We start from the raw sequence: 11,382 nt of genomic DNA, 5'->3' as shown, positions 1-11,382 counted from the left end.
TTTAAAATTATATCAAGTTTTTTTCTGACCACAATGGTATAAACAAGAAATCAATAATAGGAGACACTTCAGGAAATTCACAAATATATAGAAATTAAACAACATGCTCTTCAACAACCAATAGGTCAATGAAGAAATTAAATGAAAAAATTAAAATTTATTGAGACCAAAAAAATATATACCAGAACCTATGGGACACAGCAAAATCAGTTCAAAGACAGAAGTTTATAGCAACATATAGCTACACCAAAAAAGAAAAAAAGAATCTCAAATAAAACACTTAATGTTGCATCTCAGGGAACCAGAAAAACAAGAATAAACTAAGCACAAACTTTGTAGAAGAAAGAAAATAATAAAAATTAGAGTAGAAATAAATGAAGTAGGGACTAGAAAAACAATATAAAACATCAACAAATTTATGAGTTGTTTATCTGAAAAGATAAATTGAGAAACCTTTAGCTAGACTAAGAAAAACCAAAAAAGACTCAAATAGATAAAATCAGAAGGAAAAAGGAGACATTATAACAGATACAAAGAAATACAAAATATCATAAGACTATTCTGAACAACTATATGTCAACAAATTGGATATTATAGAAGAAATTGATACATTATTTGATGCATACAACCTACCAGGAGTGAACTATGAAGGAAATAGAAACTCGCAAGAAACCAGTAACAAGTAAGGATGTTGAATTAGTAATAAAATGCCTCAAATCAAAGAAAAGCCAAAAACCTGATCACTTCACCGCTGAATTCTATCAGTCATTTAAACAACTAATACCAATTCTCAAAGTCTTCCAAAAAAAAAAATAAAAAATAAAGAGGAAGAAATACTTACAAAATTATTTTATGAAGCCAGCTAACCCTGATACAAAACCAACTATATCACAAAAAAAAAATAAAACTGTGGGCCGAGAGCCCTTGATGAATACAGATGCAAAAATCCTAAGCAAACTTCTGCCAAACTGAATTTAACACGGCATACAAAAGATTATTAACATGACCAAATGGTATTAAATCCAGGGCTGCAAGAATGGTTCAACATACTGTCACAGGATCCTTTGGGTGCTGCTTCACCAGACAGAAACCTCTGTGGTTGGTGGTGCCTCTGCTTGAGTTTTGATCATGCCCGCTGGGCTTGTTCCACTTTCTTGGCCCAGCAGGCTGCACCTGGCTCACACTACTGACCTGGATCCCACACCTGCCAAGGGCAAGCCAGGCACACAGCAGCAAGTGGTGTGTGAGTGACTGAGTGTGGGTTCCGGCCACTGTGCACAGTCATGCATGTCAGCTGCTGCAGTGGGGCAGGCAGCTTCAGGCACTGGCAGAGGCGTTGGCTCTGTGTGAGGCTGTGGCTGGACCAGACATACCACAAGCAACTTCCACTGCAGGCACCAGCATCTGAATGAGGGCAATGTGGTGGTGCCTGAAAGCTCAGAGATGCCAGGAACTGCAGGGCCCCAAAAAGTGTGTTAGGGCATGTCACATCCCTGGCTCAGGGAGCCCTGAGGTCTGAGCTCCCAGAAAGGCTGCAGCTCTTTTGTCATTCTTCTTTTTGTCATCTGCAGCATGGCAAGTGAAGGGGTGGGTTTGTTGTGGGACCATTTCTGTTACAGCTATTTCAGTCTCACGACCCTGCTCTGGTCAGTGGCTCCTGGGCTGGTCCAGCCTCACCACTGCTTCATGTTGTGTGGGTCAGCCACCCAGCACCAGCAGAGAGTGACAGGGCTATAGTATTACAGCTCTGGCTCAGGGAATCCTGAAGTCTAGGCCCCCAGAAGGGTCACCACTTTTCACTCCCATGGTCTGGGAGTATATCATCACCCACAGCCTGGTGAGCCAGCCAGGAATGTGTTAAAGCCCCTTTCATGCCAGCTATTTGGCAGTCCTCAGTTCTTGTCCCATTTCCAGGAAGAAAGAGGTTACATGGACAACTAGAGGTTGAGCAAAGTGGAGAAGAGCTTTACTGGGTGACCAAAAGGCTGTCCGCAGAGAGGAGACCAAAGTAGGTATCTCCTATCAGCAGTAAGGTGGTCCCAACGAGTGTCTGAACCTGCTGAGTCCTGGTTTTTTTATGGGCTCAGAATGGAGGAAGTGAGTGATGATTGATCCATGGGCAGGAGGAAGTGTATGCTGATTGGTCCATGGGTGGGCCTGGATAAAGCACCGCTTGATTGACCAGAAGGCACCAAGGAAGTTCTCACTCCTGGTGGAGGACTTCACCTGGAACTGGAAGCCCAATCTCAAAGCTTCAGGCCATCCCTGGCTTGAAGGTGGTGTTTCACTAGGGATCCACCCCTTCCCGCCTAGGAAACTGTCTGCCTCCTGCCACCATGTCTAAATTAACAAATGTGAAACATCACTTTAATAGAATAAAGAAAAAAATTCATACACTCATTATAATAGATGCAGAAAATGCATTGAATACAATTTAACTTTATTTTATTATTAAAAACACTGAACAAATCAGGTATAGAATGTACCTAAACACAAGAAAGACTATATAAGACAAAGCAATAGCTAACATCATATTCAACAGTGAAAATTGGAAAGCTTTTCCTCACAGATCTGGAATAAGACAAGAATGCCCACTCTTGCTCCTTCTATTTAATATAGCATTTGAGATTTTAACCAGGACAATTAGACAAGAGGAAGAAATAAAAGATATCCAAATTGTAAATGAATAAGTTAAATTGTCTCTCTTTGCAAATATGATGTTATAATATAGAAAACCCTAAAGATGCCACCAAACAACTACTAGGATTAATAAAAGAATTCAGTAAAGTTGCAGAATAAAAGTCACCATGCAAAAATCAATAGTAGTTCTGCATACTAACAGCAAATTATCTGAAAAAGAAAATTTATAACTAACCCATTTATAATAGTTACAAAAAATAAAATTCTTAGGAATAAATTTAATCAAGAAGGTGAAAAATCTCTCCACTAAAAACTATAACACATTGATGAACTACATTGAAGAAGACACAAATACATGGGAAGATTTCTTGTGTTCATAGATCTGAAGAATTAATATTGATAAAATGATCTTGCTATCCAAAGCAACTGACAAATTCAACACAATCCTTATCAAAATGCCAATGACTTTCTTCACAGAAATAGGAAAAATATCTTAAAATTATTATGGAACCACAAGGATCCTGAATAGCCAAAGCAATTTTGAGCAAAAAGAAGAAAGTTGGAGACATCACACTACCTGACATCAAAATATCCTACAAAGCTGTAGTAAATAAAATAGCATATTTCTGTAATAAAAACAGGCAAGTAGAACATTGGAACAGAATAGAAAACCCAGAAATAAATCCACATATTTACAGTCAACTGATATTCACTAAAGGCATCAAGAGCATACAATGAGGCATGGACAGGCTCTTTAATAAATGCTATTGGAAAACTAGATGTGCACATGCAGAAGAAAAAACATTAGACCCTATCTCACACCATATACCAAAATAAACTCAAAAAGAATTAAAGACTTAAATGTAAGACCCAAAACTATGAAACTAATAGAAAAAACTAGAGAAAAATCTCCATTACATTGTTTTGAGCAATAACTTTCAATATGACCCAAAAAGCACAGTCAAAAAAAAAAAAAAAAAAAAAAAGCACAGTCAACGCTAGCAAAAGTAGATAAATGGGATTACATCAAACTAAAAAGCTTCCTCACAACAAAGGAAACAATCAACAGAATAAAGAGACAACCTACTAAATAGGGAAAATACTTGCAAACTATACATTTAATAAGGGGTTAATATACATAATATAGAAGGAACTGAAACAACTCAATAGCAAAAGAATAAATAACTCAATTAAAAACTGGACAAAGGACTTGAATAGGCATTTCTCAGAAGACAACATTCAAGTAGCAATCAGGTACATGAAAAATAATGTTCAACATCATTGATCAGCAGGAAAATGCAAATCCAAACCACAGTGAGATATGACCAAGCACCTGTTAGAATGGCTATGATCAAAAGACAAGAGCTAAGTGTTAGCAAGGAAGTAAAGAAAAGGAAACATTTGCCCATTGTTGGTGGGAATGTACAGCCATTATGGAAACAATATGGAGCTTTCTCAAAAAATTAAATATAGGACCATCACATGATCCAGCATTCCCACTATTGGGTATACATCCAAAGGAAATGAAATCAGTCTGTTGAAGCAATATTTGCACTGCTGTTTGTTTTAGTATTATTCACAATAACCGAGATATAGAGTCAACCTAAGTGTCTATCAACAGATTAATGAAAAAAGAAAATATTTATATGTATACACTGGAATACTATTCAGCTATCAAAAGAAGGACAGTCTGGATAAACCTAAAGGACATTATGCTAAGGGAAATAAGCCAGGCACAGAAAGACAAATACTGCATTATCTAATTCATATGTGGAATCTTAAAAAAGTTAATCTCACAGAAGTAGAGAACAGGAGAGTGATACCAGGGACTGGGTTGGTAGGGGTGGTTGTTGAGGAAATGTTGGCCAATGGATACAAAATTCCAGTTAGAGAAGAGAAAAAAGTTCAGAAGATCTATTGTACAACATAGTAATGTAGTTAATAATATAGTGTATTATTAAAAAATGCTTAGAGTGGACGTAAAGTGTTCCCACCACAAAAATGGTATCTATGTGAGGTAATGCATACGTTAATTATATAGATTGAATCATTCCACAATGTATATTGATACTCCAAAATATCATGTTATACACAGTGAACAGACATTCTTTTGTCTGTCAATTTAAAAAAAATAATGTTCGCAATGTAAAATTGATTATGTAATAGCATTATAATCAGTTGAGAATAGCAACATATAATTATTTCATACACACATACACACTCCATGTGCACATTCAGGGAAAATTAAATTTGAAATTCAGATTCAATTTTCCTTGTTTCACGGTTGCATCTCGAACTTCTGTATAGGTAAAGTTTAGTGAAAGACTTTTGTCCAGGAGTATTTGTGTGGTGGGAATGGGTAGGGGTGTGTGTGTTTGTGTATTTCTGCTTTTTGCAAAAGCAGAGTAGGCAGCTCACTTTAAAGCTGGGTTTTCCTAGGAAGTACACTGATTTTGATTAAATTTTATGTTTATTGAGCGGTGGCTGAGTTTGACAATCTCTCAAAACACCTTCATGCTTTTTCTAGTGTAAACAATATTAGCACAAAAAACACTTTTCTTAATCTCAGTAAAACGTAATCTTAGCAAGAACTCTGAAGGTTGGAAACTATACAATGTACTGAACTTGTCAGAAGCACTGGGGGAAAAAAGAAAAATCAACTATGTTAAAGAAAAACTGAGGTGTATTACACAAATATGCCTCTGTTTCTGTAGCTTGTGTGTGTGTGTGTGTGCGCGCGCGCGCACACCTGTATATGCTTTCTTTTTACATAGCATGCATATGGTCATTCCGTACCATCATTTTTTTCAGTAGATTATTGTTTTCAAACTATTAGCTTTTAATACCACAGCTGTCCTCAGCATCTGATAATCAAAGCTTCCATGATTCTCATCTTACTTCCTCAGCAAAATTTTCCTTTGTTACCAATAGTACCAGGATGTGCTATACCAGGTATGTCATAATATATGCCTAATTAGAATGATGTAAAATGCTGTAATGCCTATGTAGAGAAGAGTAATTTTCTGCCAAATATGATAACATAGATATAAAATATAAGTGGTGTGAAGACAGAAAATTGATGCATATATTTTTGGGAAAGACGTGAATAAGTATAATCATGCCCAGTCACTGAAACAACACTGGACTTCAGTTGCTAAAACTAGAAAAGAAAATAAATCCAAAGACCAAACTAAATTTTGTGTATGTGTTTTTTATATTGTACTAACGTTTTTGACAGAATCTGAATTTCTCCCTGCCCACCCTGTCCAACATAAGCATCATTTTTTTTTTCTTGGAAAAGCTACTTCTTTTCCCACTGTTTAACACCTTCATATTTAATATCCTTAAAAAATTGTTATAATTAATTGTCAGGAAATGTATACTGCATATTAATCCATCTCTCTCAAATATTTTTAGTAACCATGAAACTTAACCTTCTTTTCTACTAACTTACAGGTTCCCTTCCTCTTCTGAAATTCTGTAAGCATAAGGGTTTACAATGCATCAAGCATTTAAAGATTTGGGAATGGTTAATTATTAAAAATTCCCTTTTGAATTGGATCGCACTCTTAGAGGCCAGGTGGAGAAATCCAAATGTTTTTCATCACTAAAATGAAAGTGGTAAGTACATTAATCATTGTTTTTGGTGAGATTTACTTATGTCAATCACAGTGTATGGCAACGCATTCAAAATCTGTTTAAAATACTGCTTTGAAAACATTTCAATACATTTGTTTTTTTAAATTTGCCACTTTACATAAAAATTATTTGACAATTTTCAATGCTACCTCAATCTCACAAAGTGAGGAAGACACGCATATTCTTTGTTTTTTGAATCAAAAATAATACCTGAATAGTCTAAATTTTTTTGCATCAGATTAAAATGTAACTTGTCAACTTTCTTGCTAAATTAGTAGGACCTTGTTTTGTGAGGGTGGGCAAAGCAAGGCAAAAAAATAGTAAAAATATAATTCCCATTTTTAATAACACAGTGATGTATTGCAATTGCAGTAACATAACTATATATATATTTTTCCTTTTTCTGAAAGTGACCCAAATAGTTCCATTACCACTGTGAAAAAGTCATTCAACCATTGTGGTTAGAGAAGTTTACTTTAACAATTTCCATGCTTAAGGCCTCTCACTAAACAATAATTCTGTGGTGGTGACTTTTTGGTGTGTCTAATTGTCCACAAAATCATACTGAAAACTGGCATTTCATGTAATTTAGAACCAAGTATTTAAAATAGAATAAGAAATATTTACAAAGCTGATTATTTCATAAAAATAGGGATCTCTCAAATGTCAAAGACATATATATGATATTAAATATAGGTTTATATATAGGATAATAAAAACTGTGGTTAAAAAGACAAAAAATAGAATACAATTCCCATAAAACATAATTGGAAATAAAATTTAATGTCAGATTAATTTTTTAACCATCAGCTTTTATCAATTTATTGTTTAAGCATTTCCTAATGAAGGCAAACAGCAGTAGCAAAACTTTCTAAATTTTCCTAATATTCTAAAATATTAAATATTAATTACCATAGCGATAAAGTAATTATCCTGTATACACAGGTTGGTATCTAGGTTTTAGATGTGTGATATTAACAAAGAACTCTGGATTTTAAACCTATATGTTTTTTTCTGAGGTAGACAAAAAAAGGGATCCTCACTGCAAGCCTTTCTCAAAATTAGTGTAACCTTCAGAACAGCCTGAGTTTTATCTGGCCTCAGAGAATGTTTACAAAAACTGACGAAATTTCATCATTACGGCACTCAGTGATTGAAGCCAACATATCCAATAAACCTCTATTGAACTTTGTGCTGAGGTTGTGAGCATGATGCAGAGATAATTTGGAGTGGGGCGGTAGTATTTTGTTTTGTCCATAATGAGTTTTTGGTTTAAAAAAAAAAATTGTACGCATATAAAATAATGAGACTGATTTTCTTTTTCTTTTTATTTTTTTCTGGTCTCAGAAAGCTTATAAAACTGCTTATAGGTGAGGGCGAGAAGCGGCCGCCGCCGGCCTCCCGCGCCGGGCAGTCTGAGGCTGACTTGCCGGTGGCGGCCCCCTTCTTCCTGCTCTACCCAGGAGGTGGAGAAGCTGGCTTCGGAGTGCGCCCGCCGCTGAGCAGCAGCGCTCCAGGGGGACCCTGCTGTCGCCGGCTCCCGGCTACCCTTGCTGCTGCTGAGCAGCGGCGCTGCGGCGGCAGCGGGAGCACCATCCTAATTATCTCGTGGCTAAGGAACACATGAACCTCATCAACACGGCCAAGCTGAGTATCAAGAGCTTGGTTGAATCAGCTCTGAACCTAGAGAGGACTCTTGACTCTGACTATGCACCTCTTCAGCAATTCTTTGTAGTGATGGAGCACTCTCTGAAACAGGGCTTGAAAACTTTAAAAAAAAAGAAAAAAGAAAAAAGAAAAAAAAGAAAAAACTTTTCTTTGACAAAATAAAGCCTTCTGGGGGGATCTAGAACTGGTAGAAAAGCCTGTTCCAGGAGCCGCAGAGATAACAGCAAGTGTTAAAAATCTTCCAGGACTGAAGACACCAGTAGGTAGAGAAAGAGCTTGGCTTTGTTTGGCATTAATGCAAAAGAAACTTTCAAATATATGAAAGCTTTGATCAATAAGAAATAACTTCTCAGTGAATTCTACGAACCCAGTGCCCTTATGATGGAAGAAGAAGGAGCCATAATTGATGGCCTGTTGGTGGGTCTGAATGTCATTGATGCCAATTTCAGTGTGAAAGGGGAAGACTTGGACTCTCAGGTTGGAGTTATACACTTTTCAATGTATTTCAAGAACAGAAACAACAGTAAAAGTAGTGAAGGAGACAGTCAGATTACTGCGATTCTGGACCAGAAGAACTTTGTACAAGAACTGAACAGGCATTTGAATGCTACTGTAAACAACCTTCAGGCAAAAGTAGATGCATTAGAAAAATCCAACACTAAACTGACAGAGGAGCTTGAGGTTGCAAACAGCAGGATTACTACCTTACAAGAACAAATGTAATGAGTTAAAGAGGAAAGTTCCTATATACTAGAATCCAGTTGGAAGGGTCCCAAGCAAGACAGAATTGCAGAAGGGCAAGCACCAAGTGAAGCAAGAAACCATTTAAGAGAAGAGACACAATTACCATTGGATATTGAAAAAGAACTGGAGATACAGATCAGCATGAGGCAGGAGATATGAAGATGCTACAGAAGGATGTCTGTGAGAAGCAGGATGCCCTGGTATCCCTTCAGCAGCAGCTAGATGCTCTCAGGCCCCTCAGGCACGAACTTGCCTTTAAGCTGCAGAGTTCAGACTTAGGAGTAAAACAGAAAAGTGAACTAAGAGTAGCTTGGAACAGAAGACTAATCAGATGACTGCTATCGTTAAACAACTTGAACAAAAATGGCATCAGGCTGAGCGAAACTGTCAGTCTGCTGAGTTGAACAACCGGCTCTTCAAACAGGACTTTGAAGACAAAATCAACAGTCTGCAGCTCGAAGTCGAGGAGCTCACCAGGCAGTGGAACCAGCCTGAGTAAGAACTAAATCAGGAAAACGAAAGAAGATTATGAAACAACAGGAACATCCCAGGAAAGGGTTCCCAGAAGCCAGAATCCAAGATGGATGGGAAGCACAAAATGCAAAAGGAAAATGTTAAACTAAAAATGCCTCTGGAAGAAAGTCACAGACTGCAACCCCACCCTATGGATGAACAGGATCAGCTGCTGCTCGCTGAGAAACCACAGGTGTGTCAGCTACGCCAGGAAGATGTCAGAGGAACTGCAGAGGAACCTTCTGTCATGCCTGTTCGACAAATGAACTGCCTCTTCCTTCAACTATGAAGCCTGAGCGAGTTTGCAATCCCTGTCATGAGCATCTGATGAAGTAATATTCCACCAGCCCATCATAAGACTGGAGGCCAAGACCTGGACCAAAACGTTTATGCAAGTTTATCTGTACCTGTGTTTTAGGTGTCAGGATCTCCTAGAGCCAGTCCTTAGAGTCAACTAAAGAGTTGATAGGAATTAACTAGATCCAGGGAGAAAAGGCAGTGTTTGGGGTTACTGGAAATTTTGCTTGTTTTCCCTAATAATTGTATGAAGAAAAGTGAACTCACTTGAGTCCTTCTCTTCTAAATCTAAACAACCTGACATTGAAGGTTTGCTTTATAGATTTCTTTGGAAGGGCAATTCATTTTTATGATTAGTGATAATAATGCTGGGGTGGATGTAATAGGAGAGAGAGTCCAATCAGATACGAATAAAAAGGTAAATGATCATCTTCTATAATATTTGCAGATTCAAGGGAGAGAGATAGATGCTGAGATCAAAATGACAGTTGTGACATATTTTCCCAGGTGCTGTTAGACATAAACATTGTTTCCTCTTCGCCCCAACTAACTACCTCTTTTTTTTTCTTTTTCTTTTTTGTTGTTATTTAGTTTATCCTTTTTTTCTTTTCTTTTCTTTCTTTTTCTCTTTTCTTTTTTTTTTTTTAATTATACTTTAAGTTCTAGGGTACATGTGCACAACGTGCAGGTTTGTTACATATGTATACATGTGCCATGTTGGTGTGCTGCACCCATTAACTCATCATTTACATTAGGTGTATCTCCTAATGCTATCCCTTCTCCCTACCCCCTCCCCACAATAGGACCCGGTGTGTGATGTTCCCCTTCCTGTGTCCAAGTGATCTCATTGTTCAATTCCCACCTATGAGTGAGAACATGCAGTATTTGGTTTTCTGTTCTTGCGATAGTTTGCTGAGAATGATGGTTTCCAGCTGCATCCATGCCCCTACAAAGGACACAAACTCATCCTTTTTTATGGCTGCATAGTATTCCACAGTGTATATGTGCCACATTTTCTTAATCCAGTCTGTCACTGATGGACATATGGGTTGATTCCAAGTCTTTGCTATTGTGAATAGTGCCACAATAAACATACGTGTGCATGTGTCTTTGTAGCAGCATGATTTATAATCCTTTGGGTGTATACACAGTAATGGGATGGCTGGGTCAAATGATATTTCTAGTTCTAGATCCTTGAGGAATCGCCACACTGTTTTCCACATGGTTGGACTAGTTTACAGTCCCACCAACAGTGTAAAAGTGTTCCTATTTCTCCACATCCTCTCCAGCACCTGTTGTTTCCTGATTTTTTAATGATTGTCATTCTAACTGGTGTGAGATGGTATCTCACAGTGGTTTTGATTTGCATTTCTCTGATGGCCAGTGATGATGAGCATTTTTTCATGTATCTGTTGGCTGTATGAATGTCTTCTTTTGAGAAGTGTCTGTTCATATCCTTTGCCCACTTTTTGATGGAGTTGTTTGTTTTTTCTTGTAAATTTGATTGAGTTCTTTGTAGGTTCTGGATATTAGCCCTTTGTCAGATGAGTAGATTGCAAAAATTTTCTCCCATTCTGTAGGTTGCCTGTTCACTCTGATGGTAGTTTCCTTTGCTGTGCAGATGTTCTTTAGTTTAATTAGATCCCATTTGTCAATTTTGGCTTTTGTTGCCGTTGCTTTTGGTGTTTTAGACATGAAGTCCTTGCCCATGCCTATGTCCTGAATGGTATTACCTAAGTTTTCTTCTAGGGTTTTTATGGCTAACTAACTCTTTAAAGTATCTCTACCAAACTGTGAACCCAATCTCAGGGAAAAGAAATTCAAGAGTAATATAAATTCTGAATGTATTGAAAACAATATTATAATATAATTTGAGGACCA

General features: G+C 37.2%; 1 pseudogene; it reads left to right on the top strand.

Moving 5' to 3' along the window:
• Window positions 1-5,578: 5,578 nt before the first annotated feature.
• LOC112627044 lies at window positions 5,579-9,561 on the top strand (annotated as a pseudogene).
• Window positions 9,562-11,382: the final 1,821 nt, after the last annotated feature.

The sequence above is a fragment of the Theropithecus gelada genome, chromosome 6 (genome assembly GCF_003255815.1).
Source record: "Theropithecus gelada isolate Dixy chromosome 6, Tgel_1.0, whole genome shotgun sequence".
NCBI classification, from domain to species: domain Eukaryota; kingdom Metazoa; phylum Chordata; class Mammalia; order Primates; family Cercopithecidae; genus Theropithecus; species Theropithecus gelada.
Note: the sequence above shows the minus strand (reverse complement) of the source record. Positions and strands in the feature narration are given on the sequence as shown.